Raw genomic sequence first — 20,803 nt, 5'->3', positions numbered from 1 at the left:
CCCATCAGAGGATTCTCTTCTGGTTGGCTGATACCTGAAACTTCAATTGCGACTTGCTGTTCCTCTCGCATGGCCAACAGCAGTAGCCCTCTGTCATATGCGGAGTTGGTGAAAATTTTTTCACATTTTGTAGGGTGTCATTTATTTCCGTTGATGGTATCCTTTGCCTCGCAGAAGCCTTTCAGTTTTATTTTTCTTTTTAATTTTTATATATTTATGTATTTTGTTTTTTTGAGGCAGGGTTTCTCTGTAACTTTGGAGTCTGTCTTGAAACTACCTCTTGTAGAGCACAATGGCCTTGAACTCCCAGAGATCCACCTGCCTCTGCCTCTAGAGTGCTTGGATTAAAGGGGTGAACCATCACCACCCAGCTGAAACTTTTTAGTTTTAATGTCCCATTTTTTAATTGTTGATTGTCTCCTGTACCAAAGAGTTCAACGCTATTCATGTTTCTCTGCTATCATTTTCAGTGTATCTGGTTTTATGTTGAGTCCTATGTTTCATGTGGACTTAAGTTTTGTGCAGGGTAATAGATATGGATCTATTTGTATTCTACAAGCTTACATCCAGATATATGAGCACCATTTGTTGAAGACACTTTCTTTTTTTTGTATAACTTTGACTTCTTTGTCAAAACTAGGTGTCCATAAGTGTATGGATTCATGTATGGGTCTTTGATTAGATATTCCTAATGAAATTTGATGAAAAATACTCAATGCAATACTAGCAAACTGAATCCAAGAACAGATCAAAAATATCATCCATCATGATCAAGCAAGCTCCCTGCAAGAGATTCAGTGGTTAACATATAAGAATCTGTCAGTTGAGCCGGGCGGTGGTGGCGCACGCCTTTAATCCCAGCACTCAGGAGGCAGAGGCAGGCGGATCTCTGTGAGTTCGAGACCAGCCTGGTCTACAAGAGCTAGTTCCAGGACAGGCTCCAAAGCCACAGAGAAACCCTGTCTCGAAAAACCAAAAAAAAAAAAAAACCAAAAAAAAAAAAAAAAAAAAAAAAAAAAAAAGAATCTGTCAGTGAAATCCATCATTTAAATAAAACTAAAAGGAAAAAAAAACATGATCATATTATTAGATACTGAATAAAACCTTGACAAAATCTGACATCCTTTTTAGGATAAAAGTCTTGGAATGATTAGAAATAAAAGGGACATATCTAAACATAATAAATGCAATATTCTGTAAGTAAACCAATAGCTAACATCAAATTAAATGGAGAGAAACTCAAAGTGATTCCACTAAAATCAGAAACAAGGCAGGTGTGTACACTCTCTCTCCATATCTATTCAATATAATACTTCAAGTTCTAACTAGAATAATACAACTAACTAAAGGATATCAAGCAGATAAAAATTGGAAAGGAAGAAATCAAAGTACCACTGTTTGCAAACGATAATACAATGCACATAAGTGACCCAAAAAATTCTACCAGGGACTTCCTACAGTTTATCAAAACCCTCAGAGGAGTGACTGGATACAAGTTTAACTCCAAAAAAATCAGTGTCCCTCCTTGATACAAATGACAAACCAGCTTAAATGAAATCAGAAAAACACCCTTCGTAATTGCCACAAATGATATAAAATATCTTGGGATAACTCTTACCAACAAATGAAAAACTTGTATGACAGTAACTTCAGTCTCTGAAACAAACTTTAAAGAAGATATCAGACAATTGAAAGATGTTCAACACAATTCTTATCAAAATTCCAACACAATTCTTTACAGATCTTGAAAAACAATGTTTAGATTCATATGGAAAAACACAGGATAGGTAACATAGTTTTGTACAATAAAAGAACTTCTAGAGGTTATGGGTGTTTTTGAGAATGCATCAATTTAGCAGAGCTCATCCTAAGATATTCCCATTGCATTTCTTATATATCAGATCCCTTCAGAATGGAGTAGAAGGAAAACAGTTTTGGAAAATCCATCTGGTTATATTGCAGGCGAGAATGACATTAATTCCTACATGCTAGCTAGCACTTTCCTATTGTTGATTATCATAATATTTGTAGTCACCTTATAAAGTAGACAATACAAACATACAAAATATGGTGACCATCATCATAATCATTTATTAAATTTTATTATACTAATCATAGTCTAAAATTTATTAATTATATTCATTTCCCAAAACACTTCATGGGTGAAGCACTACAGATAAATGAACAAAAGCCCAGAGTAATGTCATTACCAAGTCCTTCTGATAGCAATTTATAGAATCCAGAAAGATTCTGATTACAGAGTTTAAACTTTCATGTGTTGATACTTAACAATCTGTCTACAAGAAATTAACACTATGAGTATTCAGAAACCTTTATGTTTTGATTAAGTTTTGTAATGGAATGTGAACATATTCTGTCATAAAGTTTAGATTATATTAGAATATTAAATTATACATATAAGCTTTGAAATATTTGTTAATTAGTTTTATCATGAACATATTTTGAAAGAATTGAGTTTTTATTTAAGGACCAAATAGTTTTCCTGGTGAAATACAGTTTTGTAAAAACTCAATGTAGGGAAATTTGACTTTTCATCATACCAATAAGATAAAAAACACATTGTGCCTATCAAAAAGTTAGGAATAAACAATTTATTGTTTAGATTCTAATAACAGTGACATTTTTATAATAGAAAAGAGTGAAGAGGAAGTATCATTCTTTTTTATTAATATTAATTGAGTTTATTCATTTATTTTATGTCCCTACATCTGTTTCCTCTCTCTTTCCACCTCTCATTCCCTTCCTCACCTCCCATCTGTACCCTGCCACCACCACAATGAATTCACTTCTCTGCTTCTGTTCCTAAGGGTGCAGGCTTCCCATGGGTGTCAGCAAAATATGACATATTAAGTTGAGGTAGAACTAAGCTTCTTTCCTCATTTCACCACTTGATAAGGCAACCTAGTATGAGGAATATATTTCCAAAAGCCTTCAAAAGCCTCGGGGACAATCCCTGCTCCCCCTGCTAAGAGTCACACAAGTAGACCAAACTAAACAGCTCTTACACACCTATAGAGGACCTACATCCCTGCGGGCTCCTAAGCTGTTGGTCCATTGTCTGTGAGCTCCTATGAACCCCCGTTACATGTCTCTATTGGTACCCTTGTGATGATTTTGACCCACCCCCTCACCTCCCATCCCCAGCACTTATAACCTTTCTTCCCTCTCTTCAACAGGATCCTCAGACCTCAGCCCAGTGCTTGGCTATGCATCTCTGTATCTGTTTTCATCAATTATTGAATTAAGGCTCTTTGATGACAGTTAAGGTGGTCACCAATCAGATTACAGTAGACTGTCAGTTCATGCTACTTATCCACTATTGGTAGAAGTCTTATTTGGGGTCATTCTTGTAGATTCATGAGAGTTTCCCTGGCACCAAGTTTCTATCTGATGCCAAAATGCCGCCCCCCATTAAGACATCTCCATCATCACTCTTCTGCTCTATTCTGTTCCCTAACTCGATCCTGCATGTTCCAGTCCCCAGCTCACCAAGAAGATCTCTTACATACCCTTCCCAGGAAAATCACTGTGTCTCTTTTTGGGTCCTCCTTGTTACCTAGTTTCTCTGAGGCAGAGGATTTTAGTCTGATTTTCCTTTGCTATACAGGTAGTATCCACTTACGAATGAATATATGTTATATTTGTCTTTCTGAGTATAGGCTACCTTACTCAGAATGACTTTTTACTTCCAAGCATTTTTTGTTTGTCATTTTCGTGATTTCTTTAAGGAATATTTTCATTTTCTCTTAAATGGCCTCTATACTCTTCATAAAGCTATTTTAAAGATCATTTTCTTGTGCTTCAGCGGTATTGAAATGTTCATGTCTTGTGTCATAGAAACACTAGGATCTAGTGGTGCCATATTGCTTTTTCTATTATTGAACTTGGTTTTTTGGGGCATTTGGCATCTGGATTTGGAATGATTATAGGTCTGGATGTTAATTTTTATGTTTGTCTTTGTTGGAGTCATGATTTTTTTCCTTTCTTTTCTGTTTCTTTTATTATCGTCTGGCCGAAATGACAAAGAGTTCTGGTGTCTAGCAGGTCTTCAGGTCCTATAGGGTTTCTCAGCTGAGGTTTGTTGGGATTTGGGTGCCCAAATCCACCCTAGCCTCATATGCCTATGATGTGAGAAAAGTCTGCCCAAGGGAGGATATTGAGGCCAGTGGAATTCTGTAGTGGAGTGGGTTTCGGATGAACAGAACTCAGTGATTGCAATACTGATGTCTAGCTTGCAGACATGTTTCTCACTTACTTTCTTTCTGGAGTTGACTACACCAGTGGAGTTAAATTGCACCAGAGTTGTGAGCAGGACCCAGCTGCCTTGCTGATTCTGAGATGGGAGGAGGGCACAGGATATAACATGGGGCTTCAAGTATTGAGACTGGGGCAGCTCCACCTGGAGGCCAGTCACTCACTTGTTCTTCAGACTTGTGTGGGCTGTACCTGTGGGTGTGGAGTCTGCTGGAGTTGCAGAGAAAGCCTGGCCACAGGGAGGATGATGATGTAGGTGGTGTCAGAATGAAGAATGGATCTGGCGGAGGGTTCATAATGACAGATTCCAGTGGGTGGTTGGGGTTTGGTTGGGGTGGAGGACAGCGGGTAGGATAATCTCCTACCTACTCTCAGGCAGGTGGGGACTGCCAGGAAGTCTCATTCATAAAAGATGACAATCCCTTATAAAAGAAATGTGTACAACTGTTTCTCTGTGTCTACTTGTCAAACCTTGCAATCATTTTAGATACCTCCACTCTCATTATTTATTCCAAAGATATTTTACTATAACACTTGACAAAAACTTGGGCTATAAAGATAACAAGACAATGAAATAAGCTGGAGCCCTTCTAAATTCGCTCCTATAAACTGCAAGAAAGTAGTTTATGTTCCAGTGTCTGATCAGTATTAATTAATTAATTTGTGTTATATAAAACACAACACTTTTCATGGAATCCCTGGAAATTCATATAATCATGTCTCTCTTGCTCAAGACATGAATTCTAAACCACACACTTGTCTTAAAATACTCATGACTAATTGTTTCATGCATTTGGTGTTGAAATTTAGACAAGGGTAAAGGGCTTATCTTAGCTTTGCAACCTCTATTAAAAGGTATAATAGACCCTGGCTGCAAATGACAAAATATTGTTCTCATAGCTTAGAAGTTTAGCTTGAATGTAACTAAGAACCTAGGAAGGATGCCATCATTGGGGGGAGATTGCATGTTTACTTCATGGAACTTGCATGTGGCTGCCAGCCAAAGTGGCAGCTCCATTCTGAAAGAATAGAAAGCGAAGCTTTTCATGAAATAGGCACAAATGCTGGTGGTGGTGATGGCATACACCTTTAGCCCCAGCACTAAGAAGGCAGAGGCAGTTGGACCACTGACTTTGAGGCCATCCTTTTCTGCAAAGCAATTTCTGGGACAGTCAGGGCTATATAGACAAACCTTTCAGAAAACCAACAAAACAAAAATTAAACACAGAACTGGAACATTATCACACCGATCAATTGCTTTCTGTAACAGAAGAGAGCCATATAGTTCGAATCCATGGAATATAGAATTTGTGTCATTCTCTAGGGGGAGTTTCAACTGTTTCATCTGCTTTTAGGAATGATGGTGGTGTGCATTTGTCAAGCAAATATAATATTGGAAGTAATTAAGAAGGTTGTACAACCTAGCTTCATTTAAACCCAGAATGTTTCATGTAAAACTACAAATTGCTAATATGACACTAAAAAAAAGGAATATCTGTAATGCAGACTTTCATTCTAAAGGTACTGAAGAAGACTTACCAGAAGATTTCACCTAAATCAAGCAGGTGTCTCCTTAATTGATTCTCCTAACTGAATCTTTAGTACCAGCTGACCAGCATCTTAGCAAACTTAGAAAGGCAGTTTTCACTTGAATGATGCATGTCTCTTATTAATCACAGCCAATTCTTCAACACCATCTGAACAGAAATCATAAATTATTAATTCAAAATGCCATAAAAATAGAAATCATAGCCTCTTTACTGCCTTCTTGAAATGTCAGAAGCCATGCTTACCAGCTTATTTTTCAGCCAGAACTGACAAGCATGGTTGGTCTTCCCACACAGGTTTGACTCTGGTGCCTATTGCATGCCTCTGGTCCCAGACGGGCAATCTGGAATACTTTGGGGTAGACAACTCCTGATTATGCAAGTGTCACACTTGTGATTTGGCCCCAAGCCTAGTGTCACCCAAAAGTAACAGGTGACATGCAGCTTATAGGTCCTTTTATACTTGGCCAAGTTTCAGCCATATCCAAAGCCTGCTGTAAAGGCCATTACAATTTGTTAGCTACTTGACCCAATTTTCAACAGAAACTGGATGTTTATACCCATCTTTCCTTCTATATCCAAAGAAACCATAGGAGGGTGGATTCTCAACAAGGAGAGGGCTAAACCCTGCACTGGTGGTCAAGGGCATCTAATTGAGAGGAAGATTTGTCAGAATCCAAAGGAAAGAAAGGTTCATGGTATAAGAACAATCTTGGCCAACAGAACAACCATTTCTGATCTCTAGAGATTCCCTGGGCATAGTGACTAGGCCAGGGTAACATATATGGGGTAGTGCCTGTCTAAGCCATAAACGTAGAACTGGAAGGTACACTTCCCTCTTAACCATGAAAAATGAGGAACTAGAAGGAAAATTATCTCAGGCATTCAGAAACTAGCATGCTGACTTCAGGGTCCCAGTACTTAACCCCCCCCCCCGCCCCTTTGCTATCAACTTTGCAGAATTGAGTAGTTTCTACTAGAACTGATGGGGGCCTTCTGTTGCCTCTAGGGGATGCGCTGAAAGTGCTTCCTTTTTAACAACACTCGGCAGGACTTATGAAGGGCTTGGAAATTTCAAGGTCCTGCATAACCTTGTAAATTTTCACAGCGAGAAGCCAGTTCATCTGTCTTAACCCATGCTGGGATCTGCTCACAGCTGTGGAAGACTTTCTACCCTGTTGGCTCTCACACACTCTAATTGAAATTCCCCACTAAAAGCCACTTTTAGATCTTATAGCTTTTATTTAGCCAAGGACCATGTGAAGAAATGTTAAGAGTTCCTCTCTTGGGGCCCATGGATTTCAGAGACACTGATGAGTAAGAGTACCATTTAGAAGAACCTTTGCTTGTAAGCAACCATTGTGAGACAAATGAAGAGATATTGAAATGTCTTCATTGTGGAGGTAAAAAAAAATGACGTAGACAACCAAGAAGGAAAGTATATTTCTTTTTAGAGAAAAACAGAATTGGAGATGTGGGCCAGAAGGTAATGAGCAGTAATTAAGACCCAGTGAAGTCCTAATATCCAGCCACCATACATGTGTGTGCAGAGACATATGCCTGTGAGCATCCATGAAGAGGATACATGTGTGTGCAGAGACATATGCCTGTGAGCATCCATGAAGAGGATACATGTGTGTGCAGAGACTTCTTTGTCTTTAGATCTTACTTGCAGTAGCTTGTTCAGCTCCTGGACCTGACCTGGCTCTAAGTTCACTAACCAACTTACTCTGTAAGGCAGAAAACTAAATAATATTTCCAACTTATTCTATGAAATCAGTATTGCCCTGATACCCAAACCAGACAAAAGCCCACCCCGCCCCAAAAAAAAACCCAAAAGGTATAGGCCAATATCTCTATGACCATGGGCACAAATATTCTCAACAATATACTGGAGTAATGTTTCAGGGTTTAAGAGCTTGATCTGCTTTCCCAGAGGATCTAGGTTCAATTAGCAGCACCCACATTTTTGGCTTAAAACTGTCTGTAATTCCAGTGTCAGGGATCCAATGTCTTTTCTTATCTTTGTGGGCACCAGGCATGAGCATGGTGTACACACACACACACACACACACATACACACACACACACACACACACAATTAGGATATAGAATATAAAACATATATGAATTCAAAACACACAAACATAAAAATAAATAAACATATATTTTAAAATATATTTTTAAATTCTCAATAAAATACTTGCAAAGAAAAGACAAGCATACAGAAAAATAATCATCCACAAAGACCAAGCTGGCTTTATCCCAGAGATTCTGGTGTGGTTCATTGTATATAAATCAACAAATGTAATAACCCATATAACTAGCTTCAAATGAGCATCTCTTTTATTGGACATAAAAAGACCTTTTACAAAATTTAACATACTTCATGAAAAAGATCCTAGAGCATCTAGGGACACAGGAAACACATCTCAGCAAAATTAGGCCATTATACAGTAAGTACGCAACAATTATCTTCATAAACAGAAAAACTTGAAGCATTTCCATTAAAATCAGGCACTATTCTCATTATTCTTTGGATCAACTCCAGAAGTTGAAATGTGTAACAATTGACATGATCATTTTATATTTCACATAATGACAAATTATGTCTAATACTGAGTACTCATTTTGTACTTTATTACCGAGAGCTCATAGATGATTCTGTTTTGCATCCAAATCCTCATATTTATTATCAAATGTCCTATGAACAGTCATACTTCAGATGAAAAACTGTGTAGAATACAAAAATGATTATTTAAAAATGTAACCAAACGCTGCTTTCAAATGGGAAATATATACAAAGCTTGTATTTAGTAATAGCAGGAACCAGAGTACTGTCAATTTACAGTTGTTAAGCTGACATCTTTGACACAGTGATGGTCCATTGCGCTGATGTCTTTGAAGGTCAGTGTTGTTTTCTTACTGTTCAACATTGCTCCTTGCTCCTCAGTGCTTTTCCCTGTGGTGTGGGTTGTTCTGTGCCATTGCTGATACTCATGCAACTTTAGTGAGTTTAGAAACTGAGTGGAAATGAAATTTTTAGTATCTAAGTTACAAAAAAAATAGGAATTATATTTTGTTGTTTGGATTTTTTGTTTTGTGTTCCTTTTGTTTTTGTTATTGTTTGCTTAATCTGTTTTGATTTTGTTTGCATCTTGAGTTGGGATCTACATACATAGTTCAGGCTCAAACTCATGATCCTCTTGCCTCTGCTTCCTGAGGGCTGGTATGTCCCAGCAGAGTGGCAAAATCTAGAATTTGTCTCCATGGAGAACAATAGATTTTCTTGAACAAATGATGTTCTCCTCCTTCAACTAGAAAGTTTCTCAGAAAACTTACTCTGTTTCAAACCACACATTTTTTTTTGACCAACTGTAACAGGTACCAGAGAGTTTGGGGAACCTGTTTTCTCATCACGCTTTTGAATAAAAGCCAACCATCACATAAAAATAATTCCTTTCATGTTGACATTTGCTGAAGTATTATGAAAATTACAAGAGCAAGAAGGTGGCTTCCAAGCTCTGTGCTGCCAAACATTATATCATAAACTAGGAGAGTGGTATAACTCACTGCTTTAGGGGCCACTCAGTCTTTAGCTTCACACAAAGCCATATCTGATTGTCCCCAGAATTATTTAAACACCTGAGGAGTAAATATTATTGTTATGGAGATATGCCATTTCATTTTCTATTTCTAGATAATAATAATTTTCCCACCTGAAAAATTTTCAATCTGTCAATCAAAAAGTGTGCAAACAATTTTATCTAATTAGATGAATAGCAAAAAGTATGAGAACCAGATAGAGAGGTGGCATTTCCAGGTCTATATTCCTTATCAACCATCACTATAATTATCCCCACATCAAATTAAGGGACAGAATGTAGCTTTAGCAAAAATATTTCAGTTCTAAATTGTATTAACTAAATTGTTTGGGTACCCTCTACTATAAATACATGGCTTTCAATGCAATTACATTTTATGGTTTTATGTATGTAAAACATGAACAAAGAAAATGATTACAGAAAAGAAAGAAACATTCAAAAATTTTAAAGAATTGTAACTCCTTCTCATAGGTGAATAACCCCAATTTCAGTAATAAATAACAACTTCCCCCTTAAATTATCTAAATATCTTTAATGTTTAGGTATAACAGTTTATGAACTGTTAATCCAACTGTATTTCGTCTTTTTAATCATAGCAAATTAATTTTAATTATTGTTTTAAAAAGTTAATTATTATATTGGGGATCTCTAGAGAAACTGAAAGGAAAGAATGTACACATAGACATGCATATGTGTGTGTATGTCATAAAAGATGCTTATTACAGCAGTTTACAAAAGAGGTGCTGGATGATTCAGCTGTGACTGATTGCATGCTATAGAGAGGCCAAAAACATCCAATAACTATTCATGTCACAAACCATTTGCTTCAAAAATCTCAATTTGGTGCTGAAGAGTTAGATGATACCTGAAAATCCTCCTGACTTGAGGACATGCCGAAATGCTGAAGAAGTTGGATTTCAAAGTCAGTGAAGGGGGCTAGAGGCAGCAGCAACAGAAATGATATTCTTACCAGCAAGAGGTGGGCACAGGCTGGAAAAGACGTACTATTTTCTCTTTGGACTGCCTATGTTAGTATGGCTGCCTACATAGAGCCTGCCCACTCTGCACTGGGAATTCTCTCTAACAGTAAGTTACTCCTTCCTGGTATTGCCCTCATAAACCCATCTAAAGACATGCCTCATAATTGATTCCTGGTAGTAGACCTAATTAAATTGACGATCAAGTTAACAACCACACATTTTTTTAATTGAATATTTTGGTCAGTCACAGTCAGTGAGATAGGAATCTATCACTAAGTTTCATTTGTTAAGGTCCATTTAAAATATGATGTTTGCAATATAATTTTCTGTCTTATATGTTCATAACCAGCATAACCAAAATGGTAGTAAAAATGCAAGATCAAACAAACCATCCTCTACTTATCGCAGGTAGAAATGAACAGCCAAATTTCTGCCAACCAATGGAAACATGGCAACTTTTTACCAGACACTCTTCTGGTAAAATACACTATTCTCAAGTAAAGAGCGATTTGCCACAATCCATCTCTCTTCTATGCCTAGTAGTGGTAAATGTGTCTCAGTGTAAAGAAAAAAATAATAGAAATATTAGGAACGGTGTGATGACTCAGCATGTCAGTAGGTAAAAATATGGGCAGCCAACCTGAAGAGAGACAGTTCAAATCATGGGGCCATGATAATGGAAGGTAAAAATAGATTTCCAACTCTGGGCTCCACATATTGTTACACTTACAAACATATGATATCTAAGACACACACACACACACAATTAGTTAAAAAAGTAATAAAGAGGTTGCCTACCTAATCTCTCCTTGAAACAATAATCTGTTAAATAAGCTTAGACCCTAGGTTGCAATTTTCCCTTGAAGAAATATAGGAAGTAATCTCATACAGTTGCTGAGAAGAGTTGTTTATGATTAAGAGTATTGTGATACAGTATACATAATTATAGTTAGGATTTTGCAAGAAACATTGTTAGTATGAGGCACTAGGTTCATTGTCTTTTAGATAAAAAGAACTAAAACTGGCAGGGAACTCAAGGATGATTTATGAAAGGCAGAGAGAATGCAACAGGGAAGACAAGCTGGAGACCATAGCAGCTATCAGTTAATCCTTCCATGTTCTTTTCAAACGGTGTTTCATTTTCGATGTTTTCCTTATCTTCTTTGTGTTTTTAAACATAATTTCCTTTATAATGGAAGAGGTTCAAAGGCTTTCTATGGTATATAAAAAAAATTCTACTGTGTACGTCAAAACACTATTATAGATCATTGATGAGAACATTAGTTAAACACTTTATTGACCATTATCCATGATGTTTGCATCAGAGGAATTCTACATATTGGCATTTCTGTGTCTCTAAAGTTACACTCAACATGAAGTGGTCCTGTCTCTAAATCAAAACAGACAGTTTTCACTACTAAATCAAGAGTGTAGGGTCGTAGGATGCTGTCACAAGTAATCAAACTTCCAAAATAGTACTTGGAAAGCATATGGTTACAAATAAATCTTTCCATTTCATCTTCCAGTAACATCTCTGAACAATCCTAGGAAAATCACATTTCAAATATTATTTATAGTACATGGACTTTTGTTTTCAAATAATCAAATAAAGGAGTTAGAAATAAAAACATGTTTTTTTTCAAAGCTTATGTTCTTTGATTTAGCAGGAGACAACAATGGTGACAGTTATTTAGATAAAATGAAGATTAAATGGAAAAGAGAAGTAGAGACAGGTCACTGGTAGATAGGCATGATAGCAGCTGGCGGGGTAATTATGAGAAGTTTTTGAAAATAAAAATTAAAACCTTTAATCCAACTTAAAAATTGACAAAAAAGTTTATTTGAATGTTAATTCCTAAAGGCCCAGAGAAGATGTTGATTCTCACCAAGACAAAGAAGAATAGAAGGGGAATAGAACAATGCCGCAAAGGAAGTGCTGTACCTTCTGGTGGACCTCATGACTTCTGAGAGCTCTGTAAAGCATAAAGCATGATGAGAGGAGCCTGAGGTACTTACAGTTCAGATTGCTGGGAACCTACAGAGGAAGAGGTGGATTTAAGGACACTGAAGCTATACCACCTCTATCATGTTTGGCTTCACACATCACCTTCTCTGGAATTGCAACACTAGGATGCTCAACATCACAGCCTTCCTCCTTAGAATTTAAATCAGCAAACAAAAACATGAGACAGCTCTTTGGGCTTTGCTGGGATCAGCTGTGGCAAATCTATTTTCTCCTAGGTAATACACTAAAGGAATTCTATCCTTATGGTGAGATAGGATATTCTGATCTACTCCAAATATCAAAACATTACAAAATACTAGCTCTTCTCTTAAGGGGCTTGTCAATCACCTTGCCAGGAGACTATCACCCAAAAATATGATTCTACTGAAAACATGGTAATGTTGTGGGAAGAATTATTATCTTCATAATGAAATACCTTTCCTGAAACTTCTCCTTGGGTACTGTGACCTACAGAGCTTTCGGTTTAGTAAACTTCTATGCCTGTTCCTTTCTCTGAGTTGTCACTCATAAAAATGTTCCGTTTCCTTTTGTTCTTTCTATTTTTCAGATACTGGTCAAATATCTAAGCATGATTCCCTCACTCTCAATACTTTCTTACTTTTTCTCTAAAACGTTTACTTCTTCTTCCACCAGGCATACGCTTGCGGACCTGAGACTCTTACTCAAAAGCTGTAACTTACTTTTCTCCCTCTCCCTATTCTAAGCTGTTGTCTGGATCTGTGGCTTTGTTTGTTTGTTTGTTTTTTGTTTTCTTTTCCTCCCAAAGGTTATCCTTGAGCTTTTTCAGGAGTCCTTTTTAAAATTCTTTTATTAACAATATGAAGACTACAAAAGGAAACCCAAAATGCTCCTGTAACAAATTAATTAAAAACACTGAAAAATATGAGAAATGGTTGTAGAATATGGGACATGAATCATTCACAAAATCTCTGTAAACTTCCCGGGTAGAGATTGAGATGGATGGCTGAAGATTCATGGGATTACAGTATGCATTTTCTTTTCAAGTAACTTTTGGAAATTTATTTCACTGTTCGCCATACATACAATGATAAATACTAAAAATAGAATGGCATCCATACAGATTCAGGCTGCTTTGCAAGAATGTTGTCATAATTGATCTGGGACATTAAACGGTGGAAGGATAGAAATAAAAAACAAAATATTAATAATTTTAAAGGAAATTGACACATTTAAAGTCATACTATGGTATGGTATGATGATATTAAAACCACAAATATCCGAAAAACAACTAAAGAAAACAAAGATTATTGACAAACCCGAATTATTTAAAAGAGCAAGAGCCATGCTATGATAACCAGTGTTCAATTTGTTTTGCTGTAGATTATAAGTTCTTTCTATCCCAGAAGTTTAATATTAAAAAGAACAATGGACTCTTATGATTTTAACAAGCATAAGTACAATTAGTAGTTGAGGAAATGCGATTTGCATCTTATAAGCCAGTGGTAGATATAGTCAAAATATTCTAATCTATTATGTTTAAGAAAAGAGATCAAAATCAAAGTAAAATAGAATAAATGGAAAGACACAGATTCCTTTAATTGAGATTGTTCTAGTTAGCATAATAAGGAGATTAAATGTGTAAAACCATATGTAATAACAAGAAAACTACAAATTTTCATATAAAATACTAGCAATAGTTTTCACTGATATTTAAATTATATCATTTAAATGTTATCTTATTATTTGTTAAAAAATTAAACATAATTCTTGGTATTAGTAAATAAAGGCTTGAAATAAACACTTCCACACACTTTATATAAAAATAAATTTGATGTATACCAAAAGAATTTTTTTCCAATATATATAAGTGCTTCATATAACAACAGATATGTAAAAATATAAGTTCCTAAAACTGTATTCATGAAAATATTAATCAAATTATGCATTAATAATTATATTCCTGCCATTTGTGGTAGAAGTAAATATATCAGTTGAGAATGTATTGTCACAAATTGCATTAAAATAACAGAGAAGAGAGCAATCATTTTATAGGAATACAGGAATAATATTTTCCCTTAAACATTTTAGTGTTTCTAATATATTAATATTTGTTAAATGAGACCTTAATGCTTTAACCTAAGAAGTTGAGTTAGGTTGTTGTGTCCCTAGATTTTTTAAAATTTCCAGCATGAAGAGATGTTGAATTTGGAACAAAGAACTTTTCTAAATCTAATGAAATTATCATGTGGTTTCTCTCCCTGAGTCTATTATTTAATGGGTTACATTTAACTAATTGCATATGCTAATCCATTCCTCCATCTCTGGGGAGAAGCTGACTTGATCAATGTTCTTTTAAAAGAACATTTTATCTAGGTTCATCTGACAAATACATTGGTCTTTATTTTTATTTGTTGTTGTCTGAGTATGGTATCAATGTGATACAAGAGCTAGTTCCAGGACAGGCTTCAAAGCTACAGAGAAACCCTGTCTCAAAAAAAAAAAAAAAAAAAAAAAAAAGAGAAAGAAAGAAAAGAAAAAAACCATTTTCAAGTGTTCTTACTTTTCTATTTTATGGAAAAATTTGATGAATGGTTTTAGTTCTTTGGAGTTGCATTATAAATGGTATTCATCTAGCCCTAGACTATATTTTAGTTGTGATATTTTAATTATTGTGTCTACCTTACTTTCTTTATTGGTCTACTTAAATTATTGATTTCATCTAGATTTAAATTAATGAATTTTGCTCCCTATGCATGCAGAAAGTAAATTTAATAAGATTTAATTTCTTTAAATTATCATTTATATATGATCATACATATGCATATATAGAGGAAGAGTAAGAAAGTAAAATTCATTAATTTCTTTTAGATTTCTAATTCAGAAATACGTGCATTTTTAAACTATTTCTTTACAATATTCTAAATTTTCTCAGCATCTGATATAATAATTTCCTTTTTGCCTGATTTTGTTAATTTGGTTCCATTCTCTATTTGGTAAATTTGTTTAAAAGGATGTTAATCTTGCTAATTTTTTTCAGAGAAGTACCTCTTCATTTCTTTGACTGCTTGAAACATATTGTTCCATGTTTTACCACAAGATGGTGTCTATTGTTGATTATAAGTTATCTTTTATGGAAGCAGTGCAAAGATATATTCTGCTTTTGATTCCAATCCATTCATCTGTGCTGCTTTATTAGGAGCATTGAGACTGTTAATGTTGAGAGTTATTATGAAACCGTTATTAAAAATTTGTATTATTTTAGTGTTTTTTTTCTTAGAACTTTTTTGGTTTAACTGTTAAACTGATAAACTGAGTTGTTCGTTTTTCTCTGATTTTGTTGTGCTTAAGTTCCTTCTCAGACTAAAGTCATAATTCTAGACATCTCTATGACGGCGTTTTATAAATAAATATGCTTTATTTATGATTAAAGCTACTATTTATTCCTCTTTAGATTAAAATTAATAGTGTTGCTTGATTATAACTTTTACTAACAAACATGGTCATCTGCATCTTGTAGAATATCAGTCCCGGCCTGCTTGGCTTTCAAAGTTTTCAATGAAATGTCAAATATTATTAAGATGGACTGTCTCTTTCTCTCTCATGCCTATGGGTTAGATATAAGCTCTGATCTACTATTAAATTACCATGTCCACCTGTCTGTAGCCATGTTCCGTGCCAAGATGATCATGGATACTAACTCTTTGGAACTGTAATTAAATGCTTTCTTTTATAAGTCGTTTTGATTATGACATCTTTGCATAGCATTAGAATAGTAGCTAAGGTAAAAGTTGGTACCAGTGAGTGAACTGGTTCTGTTAGAGACCTGACCATGCTGGCTTCCTGAGAAAGGTGGAAGATGTGCAGACTTTGAACTAAAAAATACTTGACAACTGTAGGAGTATTTTCATTCCATCCTAGTAGGAACTTGGAAGACAGCAGTGCTGAGAGCAATATGGACTATGGAAGTCAAACTCAAAAGGTTTCAGAGGGAGACAGTATTAGCAAGTAGGACAGAGATCAGTGTAACAACATTTCTTCAAAGAATGTGACTGCTTTTTGACTGTCCTAAGAGTCGGCCTGAGGCTAAATAGAAGAGGTCTGAACTATTCTTTCTGGCAGATGAGACTTTATACAGACAAAAACATACATTAGAGGAAAGATGGCATCTTTAATAAATGGCAGTAGTGAAAATATTCTGCCCTCATGTAGAAGAATTAAATTAAATCAGTATCTATCATCTTGCACAAAGCCAACTCCTAAATTTGAGGCCTTAGTAAAACTGCTTTCTAGGTTTTTAAGAGGAAAATCATTAACCTATTAGAGTATGGATTGTTTAGAAGGAAATGTTTCTCTCTGTATGTATCTCTGGGACTTAAAAAAAAGTCACTCAAATAGCACATCATTATATAAAGAATTGCCTCTCAATACCAGAACCTGTTTAACCAACATCTATAGAAGAAAACACCCTGCTCCCTGCCCCCTCTGCTTCCACATGAGCTAGGGCCTTCAAACTCATAGTACAGGCCAATTGAGAAAATAATTTTAACCAAAGTCAAATTATTCTCTGAGCCACTGATGGTCTCAGACACCCAGCACATTAGTGTGCAAAGAGCTTTGAAGAAATCCAACAGACAGCATGGAAACCAAAGTAACATTCTAATCCTTTAATAAAACTCACAGTTTTGAAACCGAAATAAAACAAACAAAAAAATGGTAAGGATGGGAGTTGGGCTTGTAGAGAGGGAAAGTGAGTAAAAAAGATATAAAATTTACATAAGTATCATGAAGTTAGTAAAAAATATTCAGGTGCAAAATGAGAGTATTTTTCTCCAGGAATGTGGCTTTTCATAAATTTTCAGTTCTGGTGAATGGTCCTACACCTATGCACATATTGGCAGCAGTAGTTGGACTCAGTAGGTCACAAAAAGAACTTAAGAACTTGGTATGGGAACATGTACGAAGGTACTAGAGAAGTTGGAGAGAAATGCCTAGGGGATAGATTTATTGAAAACATGTCATGTGTGTATGGAATTCCCAACTTATTAATTCAAATAAAATGCAGTATTCCAAATGCACCTTGGAAAAATATGATTATTGATTAATCTTGCCTTAAAGGGAAGATACCCCTATTTAAATAGTAACAATGAACTACTTTAAGTAACATATAAAAATAAAGTGTAAGTGCTGCCTCCAAGGTATGGAAATTTAGAAAAGGAGATAAGATGGAATAAAAACAGAAAAAAAAAAACAAAAATAGAAATGGGATAAATAATTCCTAATATGTATATGAAAGTTATTAAAAGCTGAAGATTCTGGAAGAGGAAATGTATGAAGAGAGATAAGAATGAAGGAGCAATTGGTCATGTCACAATGGCTCCCTGAGTGTTAGACCACAGGTTTTGAAAACCATAAGGAAGCTTCTTGTCAGAGGGCAAGAATGGTGGATCTCTTCCCATATAGTTCTGAAGGCTGAGACATGCAAACTGAAATCCTAACCAGATATTTTTTTTGTTTTGGGATTCCTTCTTGGGGTTTTTGTGTTGGGTTATCATCACATGATTTTTTCTTAATGCATGTGTGGAGGACTCAGACGAATATTGATCCTTGGCATCTCTTTCTGTATGTGTGTTCATTCTGGAGTGACAGAGAATTGCTTTCACTAAATCATGTAACATTACTATTTTACTGTCACGGATGGTAGATGCTTCAATATATGAAGCTTCAGCCAGGCGGTGGTGATGTTTTAATCCCAGCACTCGGAGGCAGAGGCAAGCAGATCTCTGTGAGTTTGAGGCCAGTCTGGTATACAAGAGCTAGTTCAAACTTGATGGGACATAGACATTCAGTTTCTAAAATCAAGGTAAGGAGACCTTTCATTTCTAGATAAAAGGCCATATACTATATTTAAAGAAAAATTGTGTTGATATGAAAATTGTCTATAATACTAGGCAGTATAAGCTTCCATAACATTTTATATTAGCCATACTGAGTTTTTTTGTTTATTTAGTCATTAAATACATTAAGTGCTTTTCAAGAATCCTCTATATTTGAGAAAAAGAGATTAAGGTCATTTAAACACCAAAGTCAGAATGAGAGCTTCACAGTGGTTCAATATTCCCTCGAATATTATTATATAGTAAATGATTCAGTGATCAAATAACTCAGAGATTCTCAGTCTATGAATCACAACCCCTTTGAAGGTTGATTGACCCTTTCACAGGAGTGAACTATGATCATTGGAAAACATATATTATTATGTTACATTTATATAATGTAACAAAATCACAATTATGAAGTAGCAAAGAAAATAATTTTATGGTTGTAGATCAGCACAACATGAGGAACTGTACTGAAGGGTCATAGCATTGGAAAGTTTGAGAACAATAGTTATAACTTCCCTATTTTTCACAAGATAAACCTTTTGGCAAATGAAAATTTAATAGACTGTACATTTCTAGACAGGCAAACAGACAAGCAAACAAAATACCTGTCATAACAGGATTAGTGACATTTCAGTTGTATTATAATAAATAAAGACTGCCTGAAGATCTGAGAGTAAAACATCCCACTGGTCAGCCTTACACACCAGGTTATGGCAACATGCACCTTTAATCCCAGTAGCCACACTAGTTGCCATAGAAATCAGGGTGGTACCTGCCTTTAATTCCAGCCCTAAAGAGGATTATAAGAAGGGAGGAAAGAGCTCTCAAAACACTGTCTCTTTCTGAGATTTCTGGAGGCAGGATCACCATTTTCAGACTGAGGTCAAGGCAAAAGCCAGTGACTGGCTTTTTCGCTTTGCAGATCTTCAGGTTGAACCCCAATTTCTGACCCTGAGCTTTTATTAATCATGCTTCAGACAAGTACTATCAATTTCATATAATGCAATTGTATACGTACTGGCAACAATACTAAAAGCTCTTGTTTGTAACAGCTACCTATTATTATTACTCTGAAAAACTATTGGAATTACGGAATGCTCTGAGGATACATTTGAAATCTAGGTGGCATATCAAGATACGGAAGTAAGATACTCGTGGTGTAGAATCATGAGTGAATGCTTATTTGGGGTCCCAATGCTGTGATACTGATGAAGTAAATTCAGAGAGAAAAGGTTTATTTCAGCTTATGCTAAAGTTCACATAGCAGGAGAGTCAAAGCTAAGTGCTTCAAGCAGCTGGTCACATCACAGTCACAGTCAGGAAGCAGAGGGAGGTAAATGTGTGCCTACTGTTTGCTCCTTTCTTCATCCATAATGGATGGTCTGTGTGCCTCAATTAACACACTCAAGATAATCTTCTCTAGGCATGCCCAAGGTTCATCTCATAGATGATTTGAGATTCTTTCAAATTGATAATTTGTTTTATACATCACAAAGGGATATTAAATATTTGATTTTAATTTATTGATGAAATGACATTTGTCAAAACATGCCAAAGATGATTTACTTGCTAATAATAGAACAAGAGAACTCGGTACATCCTTTATAAAATTAAAAACTTGAACAAATAAATGAATGAACAGTATGGACAATGCTAAATCAGGTAAAATAAATCAAGATGAGATTATTAAATATTTTACAAAACTAAAAGTAATATCTTTGAAGAAAAGTAACTTAGAAATTATATGTATTGAACACCAAGACAGAGACTTAACAAAGATAATATTTTAGAAATATATAACAATGTGTGGGAATGCATTATTAGTATAATTTGAAAAAAGAAGGAGCTAAAGCTCAAGTGAATAAGGAATGCTATCTTTGGATCATTGAATTAGTTATATAATTATGTAGAATATACAATCTAATGTTTTATAATGAAAGAACAAAACATAGCACTCAGCATTTGTACCTCCTTTGTGTCATGACCCTTAAGTAAAATGTGGATATTCATACAATTCTCATATGAATCTAGGAAGATATGTACTAATCAATGTGTATAATATATACAACATAATCTCCTTTTTGTTCATACATCACTATTATTTCACTTTTCTTCCCTGCTACCTTGAAAATGCATATTTGAAATTTAGTTTAAGAGCTATCAGTTACACCGCTTTTCATTTACAAGAATGAGTAGCTATTACACTGTACCCTTCGCTGTTTTTCCATTAAGTATTGAATTCTATACAAGGTATTGCTAAGCTAAAACTGGCCTGGAACTTGCTACATAACTCAATCTAGCCTAAAATTTGTCCTCCTGACTCAGCCACTCACATACTGGAATTTCAGGTATTTGTAACTTTGCCAAGAACACTCTGGAAAAAAAACAAGCAATAGATAAATTCATAGGCTCAGACCTGTTATGCATTGAATATGGTTTAATTATGTTAATTAATTATGCTAATGTACCAAAAGTTTGGTCCCTGTTGTGATGGTTTTGTGAGGTGGTGAGCAAATAGTAACAGGAT

The sequence above is a fragment of the Microtus pennsylvanicus genome, chromosome 5, assembly GCF_037038515.1.
Source record: "Microtus pennsylvanicus isolate mMicPen1 chromosome 5, mMicPen1.hap1, whole genome shotgun sequence".
Taxonomy (NCBI): domain Eukaryota; kingdom Metazoa; phylum Chordata; class Mammalia; order Rodentia; family Cricetidae; genus Microtus; species Microtus pennsylvanicus.
The sequence above is the reverse complement of the archived record's forward strand: the minus strand, read 5'-3'. Positions refer to the sequence as shown.